Genomic DNA, 27,647 nt, shown 5'->3' with positions numbered 1-27,647 from the left:
GTTTGATTTCTTAGGAATCATTTTCATTTCAAAGAGAAAGTTAACAATACTAGTTCCTAAGGAAACCTCTTTGTTGTTCCATAGAAAGTTAACAACACTGATCCCGTGGAAAATCTTTATTGATGTTCCATAAAAAAGGTTAACAATACCGATTTCTCAGAAAACACTTTGTCATTCCATAGTTAACAATACCAATTCCTTAGGAAACCAATTTGTTGTTCCATAGAAAAAGTTAACAATACCGATTCCCTGATAAAGATTTTTGTCTCATAGAAAAGTTAACAATACCGATTCCCTGATAAAGATTTTTGTCTCATAGAAAAGCTAACAATAGTGATTTCTTAGGAAATATTTTTGTTGTTCCATAGAAAAACTTAAGATACCGATTCCTTAGGTAAATCGTTTGTCATTCTGTAGAAAAAGTTAACAATACTGATTCCCTAGGAAGCCTCTTTGTTGTTCTTTAGAAAACATTAGCAACACTGATTTTTAGGAAACCTATTTCGTTATTCCATGAGAAACGTTAACAATTCTGATTCCGAGAAAACATTTTTTTGTTTTATAGAAAAACTTAACAATATTAATTCCTTGTAAAATCTTTTTGTAATTTCACAGAAAAAGTTAACAATACTGATTCTTTAGGAAACCTTTGTTGTTCTATAGAAAACATTAACAACACTGATTCCTTACAAAATCTCTTGTCATTTCAAAGAAGAATTTAAAAATACTGATTATTTAGGAACCACAGTTGAAAATTTTTAACACATACACATGAGCACAAAAATTAAAAAAAAATTCACGTCAACAAATTATGCCGAAAACTCATGTTTTTCCAGTTGAAACAAATGTAATTAATGGGGATAAAGTTTCTAATTTTTGTATAAAAGGTTACACATTGCGGAAGCGATGTAGACACTCAACATACGTGATGCTGTATATAGTATGGCTGGATGATGTTTCACTGTTATTTATACATAGCTGGTAACTTATTTGAATACTTTGTTACGGGTTCAAATGCTCACTGTCCCTGTAAACCGCGGTGTTGTACGATGTACTACTAAAGTTAAGATTTTATATGTTAGAGTATCTTAGGGCATTAAAACGTTTATTTTTTAAAACTATTATAATCTGTCTTATATGTTTATTTATAATCAGTTCTTTTGTCACTCTTTTATGGCTATCTCTATTATTACTGTTTTAATGTGTTTTTTTTTTTTTCAAGCCACAGATTTAAATTCGATTTATTCAAGTTTTTAACGGTTTAATACTGAAATCAGTTATTCGAAGACAAACTACATTGTTCTGACTAAAATAACAGATTTTGTTTTTTCTTTAAAAACTTGTAATTCCTGATTATTTTCATTTGAGTATATGCTGAAGAGTGCATGAAATTAAATTTTTTATGGAAAGAAAAATAGTTCAATATTTCTGTCATTTTCGTGCATTTATTTCAACACCTAATGCACATTAACTTTATCGTGTTCCCTATTTTAATATGTACTTGACTTCTAATACTGTTAATTTTTATGAAAGCTTAGAATCTTTAATTCCGTGTTCAATGTTCTACCTAAGAATTTAAACAAAGTATTTGAGAGGATTCTTTTAACCCATTGATATAATTACAATCTGGTTACCGTTTTAATTGCGACCACCAATCTATCCTTTCTAAACGTAAGAAGTATCGAACACACAATTCACAGAAAGGTTTTATGTTATTTTATTTTTATAATGATACGTATAACCATTGTTAATTCTTCTCGTTAAAATTCACTTTTACTTTTAAACGTATTTTCTTCTCAGCTGCTTTTACGCGTATTGAAAAGAACATAACTTCTCTTTATGTTGATTTTCTCTAATTTTTTATAAATGTAACCATTATAACATAGTTTTGTTAATAATTGGTTTACACCGGTTTCAAATACCCTCCCACTTTATGTATTTATTTGCCATAGCTTATTCAAGAGAACAAATACATATTTATTGATTGCATTCATACATACATATTCCTTATTCAAGTGTAGTAAAAAATCTGGTAAACTTTAAAAATAAATGGAAGAGTTTGAGAAGCAACTCTGTACCCGTATTTGTTTGTTTTTCAGGGTTTATATAGGGTGTTCGGAAAATCACTGTGCACTTATGTATTTATTAACAGACATGTTTCAATATAGAATACAGGAGGTAAATATGAATGACAATTATAAACAACGTTGAAAGTGACCATCGTTGTCATCAATACAGACTTGGATCCTTCTTATTTTGTTTCTAAACACCGCTATCAGTTGCTGGCTTGAGATAGACTGAATGAATCACAAACTTTGTAGAGAAAACTAAATAATAAACCAATTGCAATACTTGTGTTATATTATTCAATATTTATACAATTTATTTAGATACTTTAGCTTTTGTAAATCAACCTAACTTACAAATAACATGAAATATACCTTGAATACACGAGTTAATTCCATATGGTCAGGTAGTTAAGGCACTCGACTCGTAATCAGAAGGTCGCGGGTTCGAATTCCCGTCACACCAGATTTGCTCGCTCTTTCAGCCGCGAGGGCGTTATGAGGTGACGCTCAACCCCATTATTCTCTGATAAAAGAGTAGCCCAAGAGTTGGTGGTGGGTAGTGATGACTAGCTGCCTTTCCTCTAGCCTTACACTTCTAAATTAGGGGCAGATAGCCCCCTTATAGCTTCGCGCGAAATAAAAAAAAAAACGAACAAATAAATACTTGCATAAGAACAACGATGCTTGTTTAGTAACGAAACAAACGCCAAGCAAATTAATAGGAAGAATAAAAATAAACAAGTAGCACGAGTTTTAAAAATAAAGATATTATACTGTAATCTATCTGATAACATAAATATCTTATCGGGACACTAGTGATTGATAAATCTGTTAAACTCATGTACGCCGTGGGAGAACCAGATTCACTCAGAGTCTTGTGATACCAGACTTAATGATTATCAGCTAAAACCTGCGAACCAATCAACAACATGTAAAATAAGGAAAGGAAAGCCTGTAATTCTTAAAACTATGTCTATATACCTTCCTTTCAAAATAAATATAATATACATAGGACTGGATCATGATAGCTGGGCAGTTGCGTGCAAAACAGCTACGCCTTTTTAAAGATACAATCAAAGAATAAACGTAAATAACAGTTCCATATTTTGCATGCATCACGAGTCTGGTTTGCTATCGAAATATCTAATCACATGGAAATAAGTATATAGTAATTTTATAGCGGCCCCATTACTGACATCTTTTATAGTTTCATTTTTAAATGTATAACTTATTCACAAAGTGAAGAAACATTCTATTAAGATTGGAGCAATATTTTTATTATAAGTAAGAAGTAATTTTATATTCTGATATATATGATTATTATTTTATTTTTTTTTAAACTTAAAAGTGTGTGTTGTGTGTTTCCTTATAGCATAGCCACATCGGGCTATCTACTAAGCCCACCGAGGATAATGGAACCCCTGATTATAGCGTTGTAAATCCGTAGGCTTACCGCTGCACTTGAAAGGGCCCTTGTCAAGAGCCATTTTCAAAACGAATAAAACATTTTGAAAACCACAGAAAGCTAGCATTTTTATACTAAACCCAAAATATAGCGATGTCTTTATTATTTATCAAACAACATGTTACCCTTTCTTTAGTTTATTTACTGGGGAATAATATTTCAAACGATGTCCTCAGTGGCATAACGGTATGTCTGAAGACTTACAACGCTTAAAAATGGCTTGAGATATCCGAGACGGGGATAATACAAAGAGTTTTTTTTTTTTTTTAATTTTGCGCAAAGCTACACAAGGGCTATCTGCGCTATCATTCCCTAATTTAGCAGTGTAAAGCTAGAGGGAAGGCAGCTAGGCATCACAACCCACCACAAGCTCTTGATTTACTATTTAACCAACGAATAGTGGAATTCCCCGTCACATTATAACGACTTACAACTAAAAGGGCTAACATGTTTGACGTAACAGGGATTTGAACCCACGACCCTAAATCGAACGTCCTAATCGCATGGCCATGCCGTGCCACCCTTTGTATAACTTTGTTCATAACTACAAACAAAAACAAAAAAAAAAACGTCTTCAACAAGACAAATATAAATCATGTCCTATTGATAAAGGACATTAGGACATTCTTATTTGGGTTCGAACTCTACCAATTATGGCAGCAAAGTTTTTAAGTTATCGTTTTAACAAAAGAACAGAGTTTGATGAAATTACCTTAAAATCCAAGAGTTTTCTTAAAAACAAAACACATTAGTTTAGAGTTTAAATCTGTTTGTTTGTGTGTGTGTTTTCTTATAGAAAAGCCACATCGGGTCATCTTCTGAGCCAACCAAGTGGAATCGAATCGTTGATTTTAGCGTTGTAAATCCGTAGACTTACCGCTGTACTAGTGGGGACAAATTCATTTGTTAAACAAACTAACAAACAAGAAAATTAGTAATTTCTTCACACCGTAATCACAAATACTGCAGTTAACAGATTCTGTTCTTTGTCTTTTAACTATAATATCGTTAGTTCATCATATAGAAAATGAGTTGCTTTAATAGAAGCTTTAAACGGGAAAAATTCTAGGCCAATTTCTCATACAAAATTTTGCCTGGTTCAATTAGAGTTTGATCTTCTAAAAAAGCTATTAAACTTTCGTAATCCTGTTTTATTGTTGATGAAAAGTTCTCCCAAGACAAAACTCTTTTTGTTCAGGTCCATACCATTCTGACATTTACTTTCTAATTTCGCGCAAAGCTACTCGAGGGCAATCTGCGCTAAACATCACTAATTTTGTAGTGTAATACTAGAGGAAAGGCAGCTCGTCATCACCATCCACTGCCAACTATTGGGCTACTATTTAATTAACAAATAATGGGATTGACCGTCACATAATAACGCCCCCATGGCTGAAAAGGCGAGCATGTTTAGTGCGACGGGGATTCGAATCCGCGACCCACAGATTACGAATCGAACGCATTAACCCATATCGCCATGCTGGGTTTACTGATACTTTAAAAATAGTTTTCAACATGTATATAACATACAGTACACTATAAATGTAGTTGAAACACAAAATAAACGTTTTTTCACCCACTATCTCTTTGAGAGACAGAGTCAGATTTACGGACTTACAATGCTAAAAGGTAGGGTTTGATTCTCAACGGTGCGCACTTCAAATAGCCCAGTGTGGGTTTGGTATGAGGTACACAGTTAATTCCTAAGGCTTTCATACGTTCAGTTCTGTTAATTAATATCGAAGTCTATCAGTCAGGGTACGACGTAAGGCGATATAATGCTCGCAATTAGAATAACAAAACATATTATTCGATAAATAACTCTTGCTTCACAATTTATTATCATCTTTAGATGAAATAATAATGTTCATAACCTCATACATATTTTAACTTTACACAAATACGCTTTAAAGGTTAGGTTAGGGTTAACGTTATTCTTAGACATTCAAATATTGTATTTTAACAAACATAGCGACGAAAAAGTCCTTTCCAGAACATTGCTTTGTAAAAGTCAATGGATTTTTACAAAAACGACATGGATGGAGAAGGTGAAGAAAAAGTAATCATTAAATGAGACTTTCTCTACAAGAGATATAATAATGAGCACAAAAATAGTAATGCGAAAAAGTTCTAAGGAATTATATGATTTGATCGTCGTGATTTGATTGCTAATATTTCTAAATATCAGATTTTAAATCTCTTGAACGAACATACTCATCCTTTAAGCCATCGAAGCGTTTCAAGTGTCACTTTTCCATCAATGTAGCCACAGATATGGCAAAAGTGACAACACGTATTCACTTGTTACTTCAAAATAATGGATGATAAACGAAGATAGCCCTTTAATAAACACAGGGAAAACAATTTCACATCGAGCATTTTTTGATAATTTTATCGGCTAAAAGTGGCCTTTAAAACAGCTCTAGTTCGGTTTCACTATGGGCTCTCTTTTAATATTTATGTTGTCGTAACATGAAAATCATTTCTCAGTTCAAACCAAAGTTTACACGTCTCGTGTATTAAATTCTTGAAGAACTTCAATAATTAGAAACAATAACTTCAATTTGGTTTCATCTTCACAATTTAATATTTATTGAATAAGCTTTGAGCTTCTTCATTGTTCAAAATTCACTTCACTCTATAAGAATTAGTATGGTTGAAGAATTATTATTATAAAACTTATTAAACTTCTGTACCCTACGTAGTATCTCGATATTGTGGAAAGCACGCACATGATGTGTTCGCACAATTGAAGCTTGTCGTGCAAGAATATTTACTGCGGGAATTTGTATAACTTTGTTGTGATGTTTAACAAATGGCTTGAAGAAGGATAGAATAATATTTTCTTTCAATTGAAAACAAATTAAAACTAAAGATTATTTCTGTGTTTTTCTTTCCCACTCACAAGTATCGACTACATGCCTTTATCAATAAATGTACTCAGTCGGTACGTGTATGGCGAGAGTGTATAGACGAAACGAATACTCTTCCCACGTAAAACCGAAGCAAACAAAAAAGGACCGTAAGACAAAAGTATTAGAAAGAATAAAAAGAAGTCGTTCAGGTAACTTACAAATAATCGAGCACAACAAATAAATGAATCTTCATTGCATAGTTTATTTAAGGTTTTGAAATATTGCTTATAAAATATTGAAAGTGGAATATGTCTTTTTATCGTTTTGAAATCTCATTTTCTTTATTTTTATCCTTTTTATATTAATATAAAAAATTGGTGAATGTCTCAGGTTCCTGTCCAACAACCGTTGTGCTTGTTACTTTCACTTCTCACATCATAGTTTGGTTACCGTTCGATAATGACTGACAAGATAATCTGCTTTGACGATGGCAAGCGGACGTGGCGACATAAATGCGAAAATGAAGACACTGGTCGGCACAATAATTCCGTCTTTGCAAGTGGATATACACTTCACTGCAGAAACGCCTTGGGTGGAGAAACCAGTAAGAATTTCTGATTAGGGGATGTTCTTCAAACATCTCTCAACAGTAACTCCTCATGATGAATTCGAAGTTGCATGAGGTGTAACCTCAATAGGTATGTGCCCAATTGCCTTTGAATGCAAGAGGAGTTTACTGTGTTGAGATGTCGATGTTTGCACCAATACATCACCAGATAGAAGCTTCTTTACTTACTTTGGATAGCCAACAAGTCCCTCCAGTCCCTTCTGAATAAAAAAGGGGACATTTGCCCTAAAGGTTTGTTTGAAAGTGAGTACAATATAAGAAAATGAGGTACAACAGGTGGTAAGAATGGTGAAGATTGCTGCTCAGATTCTTCAAGACGAGTTAAATTACATTTCGACTGTTTTTTACTATTTTATTCAGATTTTAATTGGAGTATCCACAATAAAGAGAGGGAAATTTTGGTGCCCACTGACCCCACCACCATGGGGATACAATACAATATCAAACAAGGACACTGCAACAATGCCACGGTTTCATGAGCATTATACCCAAACCCCAGCATAAGACATAATGTCCACAACACCTGTTGAGAACATGAAACACTGATACTTGGTTGACCCTAGCCTGAGTGGACCAGTTGACTGATCCAAGGCCACCTGACTACAGGAATTCAATGCCAATGTGGTGTGTTAGGGTTGAACCCATCAACTACCAGGATCCTCTCCTCCCGTTCACGATTTTTCACGCACAGCAAACATGTGGGTGGATGTTTAGATCCCAGAGGAGGTAAACTGAAAGAACAGAACCTTCCCTGCAAGGTCCCCTCACCACGCACGGGAATCCACACCGAGGTGTAATGGTAAAGAAGGTTCTTTATCAACATTCAACACCCTTGAGATGTGCTTAATTTTTATAATTGAGTGGTTACTTACACATGCATATCAACAGAAACAAAAATATATGTAGAAACACATTCTTAGTTTCTGTTAAGCCTTATTCAAAACTTAGATAATTTAAACTGAAGCAAATTACAGTCACCTGCTTTACTTAATTATTAATAAATACAATTTAAATTCCAAGACTCAATAAATAAGTCAGAGTTAGTCACTAACATTGAAATTTTTGTCCATTTATATACATATATATATATCACTATTCATTTTGGTTAGTGTTGCTTTTTAATTACCTTAACATGCTAATAAATAAATGCAGGTAAAATTAAACTGCTGAATGGTACCAAACATTTTTCAACAAACTGAATGACAAATTACTAGAAATGTTTAAACTTTTTAAAGTTACATGAATCTAAGCAGATACTAAATACTATAGAAATTAACTTACTTTCCACTTACAAGAGTGTCCTCACACATTCAAAATCACAGAATCTTGACAGATGGTTCAATTCACATAGACAATGCCCAGCTTGTTGCAGCTTGTTTCTGTTTGTGCAGATAGTCATGGCACAACACCACTGATATAATACAAAATTCTGTTTTACCACATGTAAGAAAGGAGTGTATTATCTAATGTAAACTTTTAGATAGGCTAGAATCATGATTTATCTGGGTGATAAAAACACAACATTTAAACATGAGGTACAGCTCAACACAAGTACTTGTTTATAAAAAGTTATTCTGCATTTTCAAAGATTTTGTTGCCCAAAAATTATATTACAATGATCCATTGATTTACTCTGAATATGTAGATGAAGATCAAAGTTACAAAATAGTAGGTTATGCTCTAATTAATATATATTAAATAGAAAGTGTTATTTTTATATCTCACTTTCTGAACAAATGTAATACTTTTTATTTACCTGAAAGAAAAAATAAAGACACTAAAATATCACTACTTTTTTATCTTTAACCCACAAATCAATTTTAATACTTACACAAAAAAACACAGCACAAAATTTGTTCACAAGCACACATCGTTACTCAGTATTTTAAGTTTGGTATTAATTTTTTATTATACAATACTTAAAGGAAAATTACATACAAACAGAGGCTTTAAAGAAGTTTGATTTTATTTTGTTGTTTAATAAATGTAACAACATTATCAACCTTATAATAACATTACTTGAAAACAACAGACAGCTGTCAGTTAGGTTTGCATTGAGCTGAGCCAATTTTCTATGACAGTTAGCTTTAGAAATCTCTATACAAGTCATACTTATTCACCAAGCTGATATCATATCTCTTACTGTACACAAATATTGACAAATTTGTTTACAAGGAATTTTCCAAACATGAATTCAAATGTCATCAGTTTAACACTATGACTTGAAAAGTCAACTCTGAATATTTCAAATTTTTACACATTTTACTAGTAGGATAATATTATTTGTGAATATAGATGTCTGTCCACTACATTCAAATATGAATAAGAAAATAAAAAGTTAATTTGTGTTTCAATAATGTCTGTTGTATAATTTTTTAAAATTCTGTTCAGAAACTAAATGTTTTGTTGAGTTCTAAGTATTTATGTGTCTGTAATTAAGCACAAATATACACAATCAGCTACCTCTGCTTTACCCACCATGTGTATCAGAACACAGAACCAAGTTTCTAGCATTAAAAGTTCACACACTGTGCTGCTGGTAGTGGTGTAAGAATTCTAAGAAGTCTGTTAACAAGTGCAAAAACGTAGATAACTAATTCAAACTTTTGACATAGGGGTGTTATAAAGTCATTCTGCTCTTAACAAGTGCATAAAAATGGATAACTGTTTGATAATGTGATAAGTACTCATAATACCAACACTGCTGTAAAATTATTGGAAGTTACACCTTTTATAGTAAGAAGGAATATTTTAAAAACAAGTACAACATTTCAATCTCTCATGCAATCATTCTCAAGAACAAAAGTTTTTATGACAAAGAAGGTTCCAGTAATTATATCCACACTAAACACCCTTAAAATGTGTTTAAATTTTATAATTGAGTGATTACTTACACATGTATATCAACAGAAACAAATTCAGATTTGTATACTTATAACAAATAAATAAAGTTAAAATGAAGCTACTGTCATAAAAGGTTTTGAAGATTTTAAAGGAGTTTTAGAAAAGTACCTTTTAGCAGCCAAATATTTGCTTTTGTGGTTAACTACGAAATGTAAGTGAAGTGATACAACTCTAAATATTTTGGTACTTTCCACCAGTCAACTACAGTTCAGAAAGAGTATTGTAAAAATAATTTCTACCAGAGTAACTCTAACTGAAATTATCATCTTGAAAGGCACCTTAGGAGCTGAATCAGTAAATGATCAGATCAGTCACACCCAGAATTCCCTGTTCTTTATTTTGTGGAAGCATGTTCCCTTTCAATATCAAAAAATATCACAATTAATGTTTTGCATATTTTGAATCCTTAGCCCCTATATTTTCAATGTCTTATCAAAAACTCTGAGAACCACAGTAAACCCTTAAAAAGTATGAAAGCTAAAAGATTTTCTATTTAAATGCCCTATTTACATTCCATTTTCATGGCAGTGTGATCCACAATTGTTTTTATCCACTTTTGTTAACAATTTTACCAAGTTTGTCTGTAATTCCTCCTCATTATCAAAATGCAGATTTTCTTATTACTACTTCCTTTCAATGGACTGTATCAATGACCTTTTATTGATGAGTCAATCAAAAATGTTAAACTCTATCTGTTAAACAAAGAAAATACTTTTACTTATTCATGTAGTCTAACAAAAATGTTTATTACCCTTGTAATTCCTGAATATTTTAATTTGGACATGAAGCATGGTCCTCACAAATCAGAAACCAGGAAGTTTCATGGCAACAGATACACAAGAAACAAGCAACTTAAAAAAGACAAGACTAATAAGCTTAGTAGCAGCACAAGAGAATCACTTGGTAGCAAAATGCTGTTTATACTCATAGTGTAAGTACCAGTTTTGAAGCTAACATCTAAACACGATTCCATGATGCAAGGTTCTTCTAAGAGAAAATCTAGACATTTGTATACTTTTGAAGGTACCGTAACAAAGAAAATATTACACAAGAAAATATTCACAGTGGTAATATGTTTGTTGATACGGACAATCTATCACAAGTAGCAAGGGAGTTTCGTCAGTGTTTCTGAGAGATTGGTTGGTTGGTTGATTTAGAGTTTTATAGCACAAAGCAGTTAGGCTATCTATGTCAAACATCCAGTAAAAAGTTAAAAGAAAATTTAGTAAAATTCATAAAAGGAAATCAAGGTGAAACAAAATAATGTTTAAAAAACAATACATAAATAGCATAAAACCAAAGTTTACACCAAATCTACAACATTAAGAGAAATACTACAGTGATTCAAGTTGTAAAGGAGTTTCTGTAGCACAACTGTAATTATCATTACTCACCAGGAGGACAAAGAGGTAAGTACAAAAACCACCTGAGGTTAGCCTTTTTAGTCCTGTTCCGAATTATTTGACGTTGTGGCCATCTTCAAAAAGGAAAGTAACCAGAGTTTTAAAAGAAGTGTAGCAAAATTATAGCCAGGATAACTAATGGGTAGTTCAAACAGCAGCATTACTCACCTGAAGTTTGCCTTTCCAGTCCTGGTTTCAGGTTGTTTAATTTTACAGCCAGTTTCTAATTTCAAATCAAATTACATATACTGTGATTTTCATAAGGGGGGCCACATTAAAAATGTTTAATGTATATATTAAAAAAACTTAAATGGCATTAAAAAGATCAATGAACTTTATTATCCATGAATGTTAATAAACTAGACATTAAATCATATTTATAATTAAAAGTTTTATACTATCTGATACAGAGATGCCAACTATTTCAAATGATTGTAGACAGAACCCTTCCACAGTTTCAGTCCTTTTAGATTTGCCAGAAACAAGACAATCTGGTGAACGAGGCCTCTTTTTTTCCAACATGTGAACCATCGCATTGGTGTTTCTTTGCCACTTAGAAAATGATAAATACCCATCGACACGAGCTCTGATTGGCTGACAAGCACTGATGACATCACTATGGATTCCCCCACGTACCCAGTAGGAGAAGCACTGCACTTAAACTATTGGTAGACGTCAAATATTTCTTTATTATTTCAAGCAAAAACATAATTATTGCAAGTAGCCATTTGGACTATGTCTTTTATTTATTATCAAAATTTATTTGTATTTTACTAGAAATTTTCTTTTCACCCCTTTCAAATCCTGGGGAACAATTTATCACTTTATTGTATTGGCCAAAATAATATATAATAATTTGGGAGTTCCAATAAGTTGTAATATTTGTCTGTATGAGCATATAGTTGTAATGTATACACCAAAATCGTAATGATTACGTTCAAATCATAATGGTTAGCAGCTCTGCTGAAGTTCATGATTTAATTTGTCAGGTATGCAGTTTTGTGCTCAGAAGCAAACAAAGTAACTTTTTATTACTTGGATAAATAAAATTACCAAAAATAGAGAAAATTGTTATCTCTATTTGCAATTAGTTTATTATAATTGTGACAACTGATTAAGTCATAGTCTTGATTAAACTGCACAAAACTAATCAATGTAAATACTGCCTGAAGGTAACCAATTAAATTTTCTAGTTCTAAACAGTTCTCTCAGTTGTTTAGCATGCAAGTGGTACTACAATACATGTTACAATAATATGAAGAGGGAAACTTCAAGTCATTTCTGTGTAGACCACAAATTATTTGTATACACAGGAAGGTTATATTAAATAAACAAACAATACTGTCATCACAAACTGAGACAAGTACCTTAATAATGCAATTTGTTCATACATGCATGATGTAGCGTAGGTTTATCCATAGCTACTGAAAGTTTAAGAAATCATCTTAATTCTTAAACATAAAATAAAACAGTGAAAGACCATACTTATGATGCATGTACTGAGATGGTATGATTCACCATAAAACCCATTCTTAAATTTTGAAATCATAGAACATATTTTAATAAGCTAATTTTCTTTGCTCTTATAAGAAAAATAGTAAAGGTGTCACAAATTAGCCTTAATATTTGCAGAACAAGTGTCTAATCCTCCATAAAACAACTCTACTGTTGATCTTATCAGTGAAAACATTTTCCAAATAAATGTTCATTCATTAAACCTTTTAAAAACTTTCTCAAAAGCATCATTTTAGCATCATAGCTATCACTCTAGTGGGTCTCAAGTCTTTCCAAATACTTGAAATTGTTTGATTTTCATTTTTTTTGAATTTATAAAACATTTTACACTAATAACTTTTGTTACGCAACATGAATGTACAACCTGTTTCTGTCAGTATTTTTATCACAATTGTTAATATGTATTAGTGAAAACAAATACGTTTTATTGAAGTGAAATAGTGAAATGTGTAAAATCAGAAGGAAGGACTCCATTAAAACGGCAAACCTAAACCTCTGACTAATTATACTTGTTTGTTAGAACCCAAAAAACATGTAGAAAGTTGTAAACTTGAGCACCCACACCTCTCTCTCCTAATTTCTAATTCTATATCTATTGTATATTGTATAAGTAGGGCTTCTTTGATTTTGTATCTTTTTTCCTACTTAGCATCTGGAAGTCTCCTATGATAACGTGTTTATGACATTTGTCGTATTTGAAAAACGTGCGAAGATAGTTTTTTGTGTTCTTTGAATATAGTTTCCATTTTTCTGTTTGTTTCCCCAATATAGAAGTCATGGCAGTTGTTGCATTGTATTTTATAAATCATGTGTGTAGTTTTTATGTGTAAAAACATGTCCCACATTGTTTTCACACGTAGGAAGATGTGGGTTTGAGCACCTACGTCTCACTGTCCTAACTTCTATTTCTTATATGAGACTGGTGATTGGAGGTTGCAGTGTGGGTACTATTTCTTCAGTCACCTCAAAACCCTAGGGTACATATTATGATCCCACACTGTAGCTTGTACCCTGGGATATTTTCAGTCAATGCAGCATTTTTTAAACTTAATTTGCTTTTCAATTATAACAAAATAATGCACATGTTATCTCTATGATTACTGATATTCCATTTCTGCCTTTACAAATGCATCATTAATGTAAGAAAAAGGTATAATTGTCAAGGTTTCTCCATTTAGGCCTATACAGTTCCCTTGGAAGTATACAAACTAGCTTTTAATACATATAAATATCAAATGTCCCAAAATAAGACACTGATAAACTTAAAACAAATTATAATGGGTATTCTAATCAAATGATGTATACTTTATACCATACTCTTCTTCCAACTTAATTAAATTTTTATTCACTTCTGGAACTCTTCCAACTAATACAATAATTAAGTTTCGTGCAGAATGACACAAAAACATTAAAATGATGAACATCAACAGAGAATGCCTTGAAAAATTGCATAAACCTCACAAACAATATTATAAATAAGTAAGAAAATAAACACTTTATTAACATTGTAAAAACTTCTAAGTATCAAACATTATTATACTGTCAGTAAAAATATTTAGTATGAAATATTAAGCGATTTGTTGGACCTCAAGCAACTAACAAAATTAAAATAATAAAACATTAGAAAAATGGCCCTGTAAATATTGTATGCAATATATGTTATTCATTTACTCAAATTATTGTTAATATAGTATCATTCCCACTGATATTCTGAGCCAAACTAATTTAAATTCTCTTAAGTCTTACTCTAACTTCGTGGCCTGGCATGGCCAGGTGGTTGAGGCGTTTGACTCGAAATCTGAGGGTCGCGGTTTCGAATCCCTGTCGCACCAAACATGCTTGCCCTTTCAGCCGTGGGGGAGTTATAAGATTACGATCAATCTCATTATTTGTTGGTAAAAGAGAGGCCCAAGAGTTGGCGGAGAGTGGTGATGACGAGTTGCCTTCTCTCTTGTCTCACACTGCTAGAGTAGGGGCGATGAGCGTATAGACCTCGAGTAGCTTAGCGTGAAATTCAAAACAAACAAACTCTAAGTTATTAATTCGTTTTTCCCCCACTCGAACATAATAACACTATAGCACACACAAACAAAGAAATAGCCGAAGCTTTCAGAGATCAACTCCAAAATACATTTAAAACTCACACTGATCCAGACACGAATACGTATTTTTACAATAAAGTCATAAATTACATAGTAAACAATAAACATCAATTTAAACCAATTTTTCCAGCAAACATAACTGATACAAATACAAGCTCCAATACAGATTATGCAAGCACATTACTAACACATGAAATATCCCTTCAGGAACTACTAGAAGCAATAAAAAACACAAAAAACAAAGCACCAGGTGAAGATGAAATACAAGCTATCCTCCTACAAAAGGGCACTCCGAAATTGTTTGACCACCTAAATTCACTTTTTAACCATTTCTCTATACTCAGGATACATCCCAGTTTCTTGGAAGCTTGCAAATATATTAATGTTCCATAAGGAAGGAAAGCCAGCGAATAAACCTAATAGCTACCGACCAATCAGCCTGACCAGCTGTGTAGGCAAAATTCTTGAAAGAATAATCAGTAATAGACTCTCCACATTCTTGGAGATAACATCAAAATTGCCAAAAGAACAAAATGGATTCAGAAAATTAAGACAAATGACAGACCACCTAATCAGATTAACAGAAACCATAATAGATAGCTTCAACAAAAAAGAATGTACAGTCGCTTGCTTCCTCGATATCGAGAAAGCATTTGACACAGTTTGGCACGATGGTCAAAGGTTCCGAATGAATGAAATGGAACTACCGCGAGGAATTATTCGCTGGTTATCTAACTTTTTGGAAAACAGAAAATGTAGAGTAAATGTTGAAGGAACTTGTTCCAAATACTTTACTCCACAAACTGGTGTCCCTCAGGGAGGGGTGGTTAGCCCTATACTCTTCATCATGTATGTAAACAATACGCCAATGAGGGATCCAAATCATGGATTCTCTTCACAGTTCACAGATGATGTGGCAGTCTGGAAAAGTGCCGCAACACCCACGATAGCAGCCACGAACATACAACCACAACTAAATAGAATAAGTGAATACTGTCAAAAATATAGAATCAAAATAAACACAGCAAAAAACACAACTCGTAGTCTTTACGAAATCGACCAAACACAAAAAAACAACAGCCAGAACTATATATGAACGGCACTTTACTCCAGACTGCCCCAACAGCAAAATTTTTACGTCTGACCTATGATTCAAAACTAACTTGGATCAATCATGTCAACGAAATTAAAAACAAAATTTGGCGAAGAACTAATTATACTAGGAGTCTAACTGGTAAAAACAGTGGAGCATCTACAGATAACATACTAAAAATCTATAAAACATATATCAGACCCGTAATAGACTATGCAGCTCCAGCATGGATAACTGTAAGCAATAAAATAATTAAAATTAAACTACAAACAATCCAAAACACACTCCTCACAACAGCATACAGAGTTCCAAGAACAATATCATCTCAATTCATTCACAAATACTCGAACATACCAACCATACCAGATAAACTCCTACATATTACAATAATGTACTTTAATAAGAATTGGATGAAAACGAATTAATGTGCGAACTACACCGGTACCTCATACATAATGAAGCTAGTTCTAAACATCTCTCCCCAGTTAATTTGTATTTCAAATATAAAAATAAATAATAATAATAATAATAATAAAAATAATAAATAAAATATATATATAAATATATATATATAAAGTTAAAATAATAATAACAAAAAAATTATTCTTAGTTTACTTATTTATCTGATAAAAAAAATGCCACCAGCAAACTTGACATTCTGCTAATAGAATAAAACTGTATACGAGCCAAACTACATGGACATTGTTCTGAAAAGGACCAAATAAAAATTTAGTTCACAGCCAAAAATATTAGTACAGGCAGGAGGAAGAGGTTGTAGAGATCCTGACCCTCCAGGGTATGAATTTATATTACCCAAATACCGACGACATTCTTACTTCGTTTTATCACATTGTTACAACTTCCTTCGCGCTTTATTACAAATCCCTTAAAATATGTACTTAAAATCATGATTAAATCTAAGTCTGGATACAAGAGGCCTACATATACATAACAAGTTGGTTTGTCACTTCAGTTTCCAGATAGCTAAATTTGGCTCGAAATCGAATTAGGCATCCAATTTCATTCAGTGTCATAATCTATTTTTTATTCAAAGTTTAGGTATCAAATATGTCCGCTTGATGAAGATGGTCTTGTAAGCGCAGATTAATAATATATTATTGTGGTGATACATAAAAAATTTAATTAACAGGAATCAAATTATTAACGCTAACTACAAACTTCAATGACGATACTCACAAATTATATCCTAACTCAAGCACGCCGTCATATATTCACAACTTTCACCTTTGAATTGGTTTCGCCAATCACAGTCAAGTAGCGTTTCTGACGACTCTACATACATTACATTTTAAAGAAGTATAAACAAAATAAATAAATGTGTTTTTTTAATAAACCTATTTAAAAACTTAACTGATTTGAAAAACAATTAATAAAAGATTAAATAAATTTTTTATCATTTTCAAACTGTGATAAGTACACGTACATACACATAAAATTGCACATTTTTTTCTGACAAAGTTACTTTCAAAGTTTGGTTTGTTTCAGAATTTTTCATGCAAAGCTAATCAAATAAGTTCCTATGCATAGCCGCCAGTATATGTGAAATGATTTGTTATTTTTGATACTTTGTTTTGTTTCTGAATTTCGCGCAAAGCTACACTAACGGTATTTGCGCTAGCCGTCCCTAATTTAACAGTGTAACACCAGAAGGAAGTCAGCTAGTCATCACCACCCACCGCCAAATCTTTGGTTACTCTTTTACCAACGAATAGTGGGATTGGTTGGGACGTTATAACGCCCCACGGCTGATAGGACGAGCATGTTTGGTGTGACGAGGATTCAAACCCGCGACTCTCGAATTACGAGTCGAACGCTTTAGCCGGGCCGTTTGAAATGATAGGCTACAGTTTGTTTATTTAATTTCTTAATTTCGTGCAAATCTACGTGAGTACTATTTGCGCTTGCCTTCCCTTAGTGTCTTGTTTTGTGTTGATTGGTCAAGAAATGAGGAAACATGGAAGGAAAATTTATTCAATGATAGTTATTATTTCACTCGACAATAATATTTGTAAATGTTTAAGTATTATTGGCTGTTGTCGTTTATTGATAAAACAATGCATGACGTAACAATAATTAAAAAGTAATGCTTAGATACGGAAAGACGAACACATTTACGAAATATGGTAACTACATGACAAGTCAGTGAACGTTAGCAAATAAAATAATAGGAATCTGGGAAATAAGAATCTCAAGTGAAATAAGTTGCTATAGCTTGATATTTTGCCATGTTTCCTGAAGGAATAAAAACAATACGTTTGAGTATCAATGGAATCAGACACAGGATTCCAGTTGAAAAGCTCTCCAAGTGTGAAGTAGACAGTTCCCTTACCACTCCAGTACGTCAACAACATTGGTATCTTCCTGAAGATAAGAAATATCAGCTTCAAGGAGGTGGGACCATGTTCTATTTCTTTATTCATTATATAAAGACAAAACATTTCATTGTTCCTGGAGACGATGGGAATATTAACACATTCCTGCAAGGAATTAAATACTATGAAACTGAACTAGCAGAAGTTCTTGTTTCACAAAACCTCACTCTTCATCAATTTCAAAAAGATCGTGAGGATGATTTCATCAGCTGCATTGATGACACGTTAGTCTTTCAAACGGAATTTACTGATCGTGGATATTTAATGACGATTCACGGCTCAAAGAAAAATTTGATGGAAACTTTACCAAAAGTGAAAGCAAAGGCTGACAAACAATTTATAAATCTTGGATGGAAGGTGTCCATGTATTTTAAAAAGTATTACAAGTTTGTAAAGGCATTATATAATTGCATTCTGTTTCAGTCTGTGTCAAAACTAGGATACACTATCACGTGTTCTTCTGAGTGGCGCAATAGATCAACTGAAAATCTCACAACCCAATTGTTACTTTACAGACAACGCATCATTTGGGAAAAACAACCAAAGCCAAAAACGACTAAAATTAGAAATTCAGTTCACCGTATTTTTAAGAGATTGAAATTTTGGAAAACATAAGAAGTTTTTTTTTAATTTTAATTTAAATTAAACTTAATAATTACCAGTTTCAAATTTACGTGTATTATTATTATTAGAATTAATAGTTTTTGCTGATGTCTTTTGAGAACAGTACAATCTCCATGATTGCTTCCTTGAAGTTCATAGCTCTACGTTAAAATTGATATTGATGTTAAAATTACTAATTGAATAAACGTTTAAAGAAGAAATAAAATAATGAAAAATTTATGTAATTTAAATAAAAAACAGTTTCGTAATTCTGCTATTCCTCATTCTTTATAGATGTAAAGTCTTTTTTGTGTTTGTAGCTCAAATAAAAATTATTTTGAAAAGACACACGCGTGTGTGTTTTTCTTATAGCAAAGCCACATCGGCTATCTCCTGTGTCCATCGAGAGGAATCGAGCACCTTATTTTAGTGTTGTAAATCTATAGACTTACTGCTGTCTCAGTTGGAAATTACTGTTAAATTTCCGAATAAAAGATTTTTCGAAAGTTCTTTCCTGAAAGTGTTATGTATAAACAAATATTCAAAGAGCAATAAACAAGCTGAAGAACCTACATTACGATATCTTACACAAGCGATTTATATTAATTCATTCTTTTTTTTTTTTAAATGTATATTTTGTACATATTATAAAATCGAAGTTTTGAGATACGATATGTCGCTGAACACGATTTGTATCTTCAGCTATGGGGTAATTTTAGAGTGGAATCAATCCTTTTATTTGATAGGTGAGTAGATAGGTGAAGACGGATTTCATTCCTTTTGGTCAGCAGCTCTAAATTAGATGTGAATATATCTGAACCTTAATAGTCTCTGATACCAGGATCATCAAGGAAGATATTCGTAAGAAGGATCTTCAAAGAAAATCGTGACACAAACATAAGGCTTACTTACTTCATTTAAAGTTGGAATAACACGATTTGGGGTGAACTAGCGTGTATTTTAGTATGGTTTATATTTCGTTTTAATGATTATATTTCACAAATGACGGGTAAAGGGAAACTGTATTTGAACATTTGAAAACTTACAACTTTTCTTACCCTCTCATCACTGACTGACCATTCAGAAATGACTTTGAGAAAAATTTATCGTAATCTAGAATATTTGTCAAAATAAGTAAAGTTAACAACGCTAAAATCAGGAGTTCGATTCCCCTCGGTGGGCTCAGCAGATAGCCCCATGTGGCGTTGCTATAAGAAAACACACACAAGTAAAGATAAATTACCTCTGATGAGCAAACAGTGTGCTTTAGTGGAAAGTTTACTGTGAGATCTCATGTGGTGTCCTTTAAACGTCAAATTACCAAGCTTTTTATGTATATTATTCACAACAGATGAGACCTATATATTTCAATTTATTTAATATTTCCTATTTTTATCTGTTACACCAGAAATGTAGGATAAAATGACTCATTCTCTAGTGTTAAATGCTAAGAAAATTGAAGTAACAATTAGTGGGTGTAATTTTAACACTTACATATATATATATATATCTTAATTCTTGTGTCTTGTGTGCTTTGGATCGTATAACCATTGAAGTGATGATTCAGAAAAAAGTTGTTGGATATATTACTTTAAAAAGCCAATATGGACTTCACCGAAACATCTATGGATTATAAGAAGAAAATATTAGTATTCAGAATCACTTAAAATATTAATGACATGAAAATTCACATTCTTTTCACGAATTACGTCGAGATAATAGTAGCAAGTAGAAATTTACGGAAATGGTTTACCTTCCTTGAGAATAATACTTTGAACGACGTTTGGTTCCATTTCTATGCATTTTTATCAGGTTGAGATATATTGTTATTTGTCGTTGACATCCTTGATTAGTAGTTTAATGTGGCTTTTAAGGATGCAACCGCAGCATTAGATTATCGTTCTTAATCAGAATATTTAAAAAAAACAGAAAAAGAAAAACAAAAACGCTCACAGCAGATTTTAGTGGGGGTTTGGACTGAGCGACAGGTGTAGGTAAAATGTTTTGGGCAAACGTGGCATGGCCCGAAAATGGTCGAAGGGTCGTTCAGCTCATCAGTCGGGTTATTTCAGGGGCTTAGGCCACAACAGCTTTGTTCGGGAACAGAGTTTATGCTCGACAACCGAGACATTTTTTTCTCAAACAATATGTTCGAAAACCGAATAGTTCAGGAAGGGAGTCATTCAAGAACCGAGATACCACTGTATTTGACTTCATTTTATATGTCATTATTCCATATTTTAAGTAAGTTATGGATTCCACGTGAACAAAATTCCTTGAATTTGGATTCAAAAAACAATCTTAAGTCAGTTTTTTCCTCGTTTTTACAAACCTTTCTTCATCTTAGTAATGCCGTGAGGATCTTAAAATAATCAGATGGAGCAGTATCTAGTGAATAGGATCGATGAGGCACAACTTCCCATTTTAAGGCCTGAAGTTTTTCTTGGGTCATTTATGAAGTGTGTAGGATTCAAAACACAAGCTAAAGTCGTGAAAAAACATTAGTCTTCTATATTGATTAATGCAGTTCTTTTCCTTATCAGTGCTTGGTGTTATCACTCCAACTGATGACAATATCTTTCAGCTGTGATTTGGATCCAAAATTTTGTGATAAACTGCACTTCCCAGATCCCACCGAACACAAGGTACAGGTGTGAAACAAAGATTCAACAACTGTCTCTTACGTTGAGTATGCTAATAAAAAAATAACTTCTCGTTGCCACTAACAATTCTTTCTAGAATTGGTTCATGAGCATTCATTTGGTGTCGTATCATCATTACTAACAACAACTTAATACACTGTGGTGGTTCACCTGGTGCCATATCATCATTACTAACAACAACTTAATATACAATGATGGTTCACCTGGTGTCGTATCATCATTACTAACAACAACTTAATATGCTGTGATGTTTCACCTGTTTCGTATCATCAATACTAACAACAACTTAATACACTGTGTTGGTTCATCTCGTGTCGTATCATCATTTCTAACAACAACTTAATATACTGTGATGGTTCACTTGGTGTCGTATCATCATTACTAACAACAACTTAATATACTGTGATGGTTCACCTGGTGTCGTATCATCATTACTAAGAACAACTTAATATACTGTGATGGTTCACTTGGTGTCGTATCATCATTACTAAAAACAACTTAATATTCTGTGATGGTTGACCTGATGTCGTGTCATCATTACTGAAATTTTTACTACATTTCTAAGTTCTCTCAGCTGTGTTTGGAACATTTTCTCACGTTCATGAGCAGTTCATGAGTTGCATTATTTGATCATGTAATATATGATACACTTTGTCGTGGGATTTTCAACTTTTGTGGTGGGATTATTAGTTAGGCACAGTTCAAAGAGCAATAAAACAAAAAATATTTTAGTAGAAATTATATTATTACAATAATTAAGCTACTTATGATAAAATCATAGTTTCCTGTTACAATTTGCACTCATTATGGAAAGAACATAATGGTAAGTTGATTTGACTGAGCTTGTTGGTAAGAGTGTTAAAATATAAAAAAGTTAATTACATTACTGAGAAACACATTTTTGGACCATTATCTTAAAATTTTCAAACTTTTTGAATTATGTGAAATATGTTTTAAATCATATATTTATTTATATATTTGCTTGCAATACCATTTGTATTAAGAATAGATAATAAGAAAACCTCAGTAAGGTTACATCTTATTTTTTATGTTTCAATAGTGCACAGTTGGTGTAAACTTTGTGAAAATTCATGGGAAGTTTTAACCCGACATGCTGAAATAATAAAGATGAAAATGCCAATGAAGGAGGTAAGATAATTTAGTGACAGCTTGTTATATAGTTTACAAGGAGTATTTGTTCATTGTTTTGTAAAAATGTGTTAGCTTATTATGACAAAAATGTGGTGGAAGTTTTACCAGTATTTAGAATTATGTTAAAAACGTGTACTATATTAATTATAACCAAATATTTGTGTAATTATTCTTTATCAACTTTGTATTTTCTACTTCAAATTGTCTTACTATATCAACTGTATGCAAGTTTGAACTAAAAATAATATTAAATAAATTAATTAATTTACATAAGTTAAGTATATTTATGATGTGATTAGAAAGTATCAACATTAACGGCTTGTTATCGTTTGTACCTCCCAAACAAAACATCTCATCACTGATATTATTAATCAGAGCTGAAGTTATTATACTATTACTGTATTTAATTGTAATACATTTATTTATTTCTATATTCATGGATTTCCCTGTTTGTCTAGTGGAATGTGTTAAGTATGTTTCATTTGCATGACCATAAAACACAGTACGATGCTCAACAGCTGTGTGACATAACATGTTATAAATCCACCACTGGAAGTAATTCTTTAATTTGATCTTGTGATTGCACTGAAAGGCTGCTAAGGATGTTAAGAAGAGAACAGCTTTCAATTTTCTCATTTTTGGATTTAGCAAAGTAAAATGCAAATAAATTCTGAGCATTTACAGTCGTTTCTGAAGATGTAATTTTAAAGTAACATATCAAGGGAGCTGAAATCACTTATGTCTTAAATGTTGCATTTTGTAGAAAAGAAATATTACATATTTGGATAGGTTTTATTTGTCTACCATCATGACCATCCTAGTTGATAAATCCTTGTGTTGAAAAAATGTTTGTGTTGGCACAGAAATGTTACATACAAAAGATGGATTTGAAATCCTGTTTTACATACTTTTAATTTGGAACCTATAATAAACTAATTAAGAAAAATTTACAGTTTAATGTGACATGAAATGTTTCTTCATGAAGTTGCACATAGTGGTTATATTCCCAGTCGTTGCTGCTCCTGAGATATGTTTATGTTAAATGTATGTGTAATGAAGAGGTCACTGGAGCAGTACTAACTTATGAAATTGTAAAAGATATATTATAGCTATTATAGTTTGCTAATTTTTTTCATATATATATATAACAGGATCAATTAGTTTTTATGAAATTTTAATAGAGTTTATTTGTTCCACAATATTTTTCATACAATTGTCTACTATAAAACTTAACTACTGATTGTATAACAACTATAGCAGTGACAGTCTGAAATAATTTTCAAAATGTTTGGCAAAATTTGTGCATTTTAGTTGGATTGAAATGATAATTATAACATTCTTTTAGTATTTTGAAAATGATCATGTTGTTATAGTATTCCTTTGATATTTTGTATACATCAATACTGAAATATAACACATCAGATAGGACATAAAATGCTCAGATACGTGAATTCTGATGAATCATAAGTTAGAAAAAAGTGTTTTTTCTTACTCTCCTTTCATTTTAGAGATTACTGTAAATTTTGGAAGCAAAATTTAAAGGTCAGTGCCTATAAATATCTTACTTAGAACAAGAATGTATAAAAATAAATATATTTATATTAATATATTTGAGAAGTGTTTCATATAATTGAAATGTTGTCAGTTCTTTCTTTAATGTTATAACAACACTCTATACAATCTTTATAATGCCGAATCAAATACTACTTGCCACCCAAGTTATGTAAAACACTATAAAGCTGTGGTTTAAGATATGGATAGATATGAGATTTAAACTCTTAATGTAGCATCTACTCTAAGTTTGTTTGTATGTAATTTATTTCTTACAAGTAGAAAGGTTTTATTAACGACAGATGAACCTGTGGACATTGGCTTTTAAAAACTTAGTTTATGGTGATTATTGGTTCTGAATTACTTTAATTCCAGCATTGCTGTATCTTTCACATGTAGTTAGACATTGATTTTGTGGTATGACTAAATGCTTTTAAACTTTCATGAACTTCATGTCCTTGTTTATTATCTTTAGAGTAGAAGGATACGTTTTCCTAAGCCAAATTTTTTAAGTTTGCTCTGCACTTGTTTGGGATGTAGTTTTGAAGCTTGTTACTGTTTTTGAATGTATTCTTACAGATTCTTTCATGGCTCTTAAATGGTTTTAAATTGTTTTGCTCTTCTAAATATTCTGTATAAACATCTTTCCTCACAGAGGACTGTGATGTATTTCTCGAGTGTATTCAGTAAATCCTTTCACAGCTGTATTGCACTGTCAAATTATTTAAACTGTGTTGTTGTTATAAACATACCATATTTATATTCTTCTTCGTAAATGGCTTTGACAAACATTCTCGAGTCTGTTCTGTTAGTATATTCATGACATTTAGTATTGTCAAAGGACCATAGATTTGCCATAAACCGAATGTATAGAAGTTAATAATTTTACGTACAGTGCTGTAACTCAAATCTATCACATCATACTAGAGCGTTAACATGCAGATCTTTCTTTTAAAGTGTGATTAAACATCTATATTAGTAATAATAACTCTCATTCTTTTCATTCTCTATAATATAGCAGAAACCTATTTATATCATCTTTTACAAAGTGGAACCTCATACTTAATATTCACTTGAAAAGTAAATTACGAAGGAGATAACTCATTATTATTTGTACTTAAGCATTATTTTTTGTACTGCAATGACTTTCATTCATTCTGAAGCAACTAATGCTAAATACCACGTATATTCTTTAAACATGTTTACAAATGTAGGTGTACTGTGGTGAATAAAGGAAAATTCAGTCATATAAATTACAGTCCTCTACTACAAGGTGTTTTGTTTTCTACTTTGTCCTTTTCTGGGGTTACTGATGAGGGGAGCTGATTTCTGATAAACTGCTCTAATTTGGTGAAAAGTGATGTATCAAATGATAAGCTTGGCTTAATGTTTTTTTTTTTTTGCTGAAACATATGGTATATATATATGATAATGATAAAAAGAGTCAACATTATTCTAAAGACCACTGTCACTCCTTGTACCATCCCTAATTGTTATGTAGCATAATACATTCCACTGGTGGGAACTTATTCAATGTTACATCATCACTGTTTACAAGGAAGGGATGATAGGAGGATGTCAACAGTACAATGTGGAGTTGGTGTGATAAATATTCTATTGTTGTGATACAATATTTTAACAGAAGGTTACATCAAAGTCAAGACCATTATGTAATTAATTTGAATGTCTGATACAGGGCAGCTGTCCACATAGAACAGATGAAAATCAACTCAGCAATAAATACTGGTAATTTAATATACAGTTTTACATTTGTGCTTGTAATCTTTATCGTCAGTTGAGTATTGTTGTTAGTTAGTGATATTCTTGGCTGTAATTCCTCATGATAATAATTAGCTTAGGTGATTTAGGATGGACTTAATTCCATATAATAAGCTAGCAATGTAAATAAATTTTTATAATTAAAATGTAATGATAAAGCTAGTGCTAATAAAAATAGATTTATAAAACAAACTCACCAGTACTGGTACCACAAAAATCCATAAAACAATTCTTCACTTTGTGCATTCAAGATTCAATAAATTAGAAAAATAACTTAAGTTTATGCAACAACTATTTCTTTATTGCAGAACATAGTTTCAAACAAAATTACTCTGATAACAAGAACATTACTTCACTGTGGTTGCACATGTGTGTTTCATTATATTTTTATTGATGTAATGTGTATGTAAGGAAGTAATGAATAAAGTCAAACTGTAAGAAGGAGCTGGAAAGTTAACATCATTATTATTACTATGACTAAGAATAAGGTGTAACACTAATGGTAAATACATTTACTGTAACAAAATTATTACTGTTAATACTGTAATAATACACCATGCAAAGAACATGCTTTAATTATATATAGTAAGATATAAAAGAGAAGTAAAGCTAGTTGTGGCTGCAATATAGCAGTGATTCATTATTACCTTAAAATTAATTTTAGAGAAATTATATTGTTGATTGTTATGTATTATAATTTATCTCAGATTGGTCTCCAATTTATTATGTAGCGTGCATAATGTATAACAATTTGTTATGTTATGTACATAATGTATTACTATTTCAAACAGCTGGAAATTTTAATTCAAATGTTAATTTTCAAAGATGTGTAAGCATTTTTGTAAAACAAATATTGTTGATTCATACTCTCAAGAATCTTCTACAAAGTTAGAAAACAGCTGGAACTTGCACAATATACACTACAAGCATCAAATTGAAACAAACGTAGTGATCAAAACAAATGCATAACAGTAAATCTGTTGCATGATGTCTGAAATATTTGAAAAATGTTTTATTGTTCTGTAAAACTGTTACTCGTGTTATTGGTGGCAAAAAGATTATTGGATATCTATCAATGTTGAAGAAATATGGTGCTCACCTCATGATAGGGGAAACATCATTTGTGAAACATTAGTTAGCATATGCACTCTGTTTGTGAAATGTTGTTTAACAAAACTGTTATTTGTTAATATAGATTAATATGCTTTGATTTTTTTCTTTTCCCAAAGTGAATTCCGGTAAATATGTTTTAATAGTGTTTAGAACTCTGATTATTACTTTCACAAACACAATTAAAATGCAAAGATTTATTATAGTCTTTCTAACTTAGATATATTGTGTAAAATATTGAAGTTTGAAAAAATATAAATTTGAAACTTTTGAAAATAATTCCTGTAGCTATTTCCTGTATTTGTTGGGAAACATGTTGGACAAATTGTACATGTTAAGTAGAAATACATAGCTTGTAAGAA

The 27,647-nt window shown here is 31.7% G+C and overlaps 1 protein-coding gene and 1 long non-coding RNA gene across 8 annotated transcripts in view; one reads left to right on the top strand and one right to left on the bottom strand.

Annotated features, from left to right (window-relative positions):
* The window catches only part of LOC143231704 (uncharacterized), a 390,747-nt gene extending 373,425 nt beyond the window's left edge, over positions 1-17,322 (bottom strand). The window contains exons 1-4 of one of the 4 annotated variants that reach the window (XR_013017123.1): positions 17,232-17,322; positions 14,586-14,840; positions 11,316-11,398; positions 8,299-8,428 (exon numbers count right to left, since the gene is read on the bottom strand). This is a non-coding gene — a long non-coding RNA (uncharacterized LOC143231704). The other 3 variants (XR_013017122.1, XR_013017124.1, XR_013017118.1) reach the window with 3 other exon arrangements.
* Positions 1-27,647, top strand: part of LOC143231689 (anoctamin-9-like) — a 368,893-nt gene that overhangs the window by 324,970 nt on the left and 16,276 nt on the right. Inside the window, exons 1-2 of one of the 4 annotated variants that reach the window (XR_013017114.1) lie at positions 22,759-22,842; positions 26,093-26,142. The exons of 2 other annotated variants lie outside the window; for them this stretch is intronic. The gene's annotated coding sequence lies outside the window, so the exon portion shown is untranslated. Of the gene's footprint in view, positions 1-22,707; positions 22,843-26,092; positions 26,143-27,647 lie in introns of those variants that run through there. One more of the 4 variants, XR_013017115.1, reaches the window with a different exon arrangement.

Source organism: Tachypleus tridentatus, chromosome 1 (genome assembly GCF_004210375.1).
Source record: "Tachypleus tridentatus isolate NWPU-2018 chromosome 1, ASM421037v1, whole genome shotgun sequence".
Lineage (NCBI taxonomy): Eukaryota > Metazoa > Arthropoda > Merostomata > Xiphosura > Limulidae > Tachypleus > Tachypleus tridentatus.
Note: the sequence above shows the minus strand (reverse complement) of the source record. Positions and strands in the feature narration are given on the sequence as shown.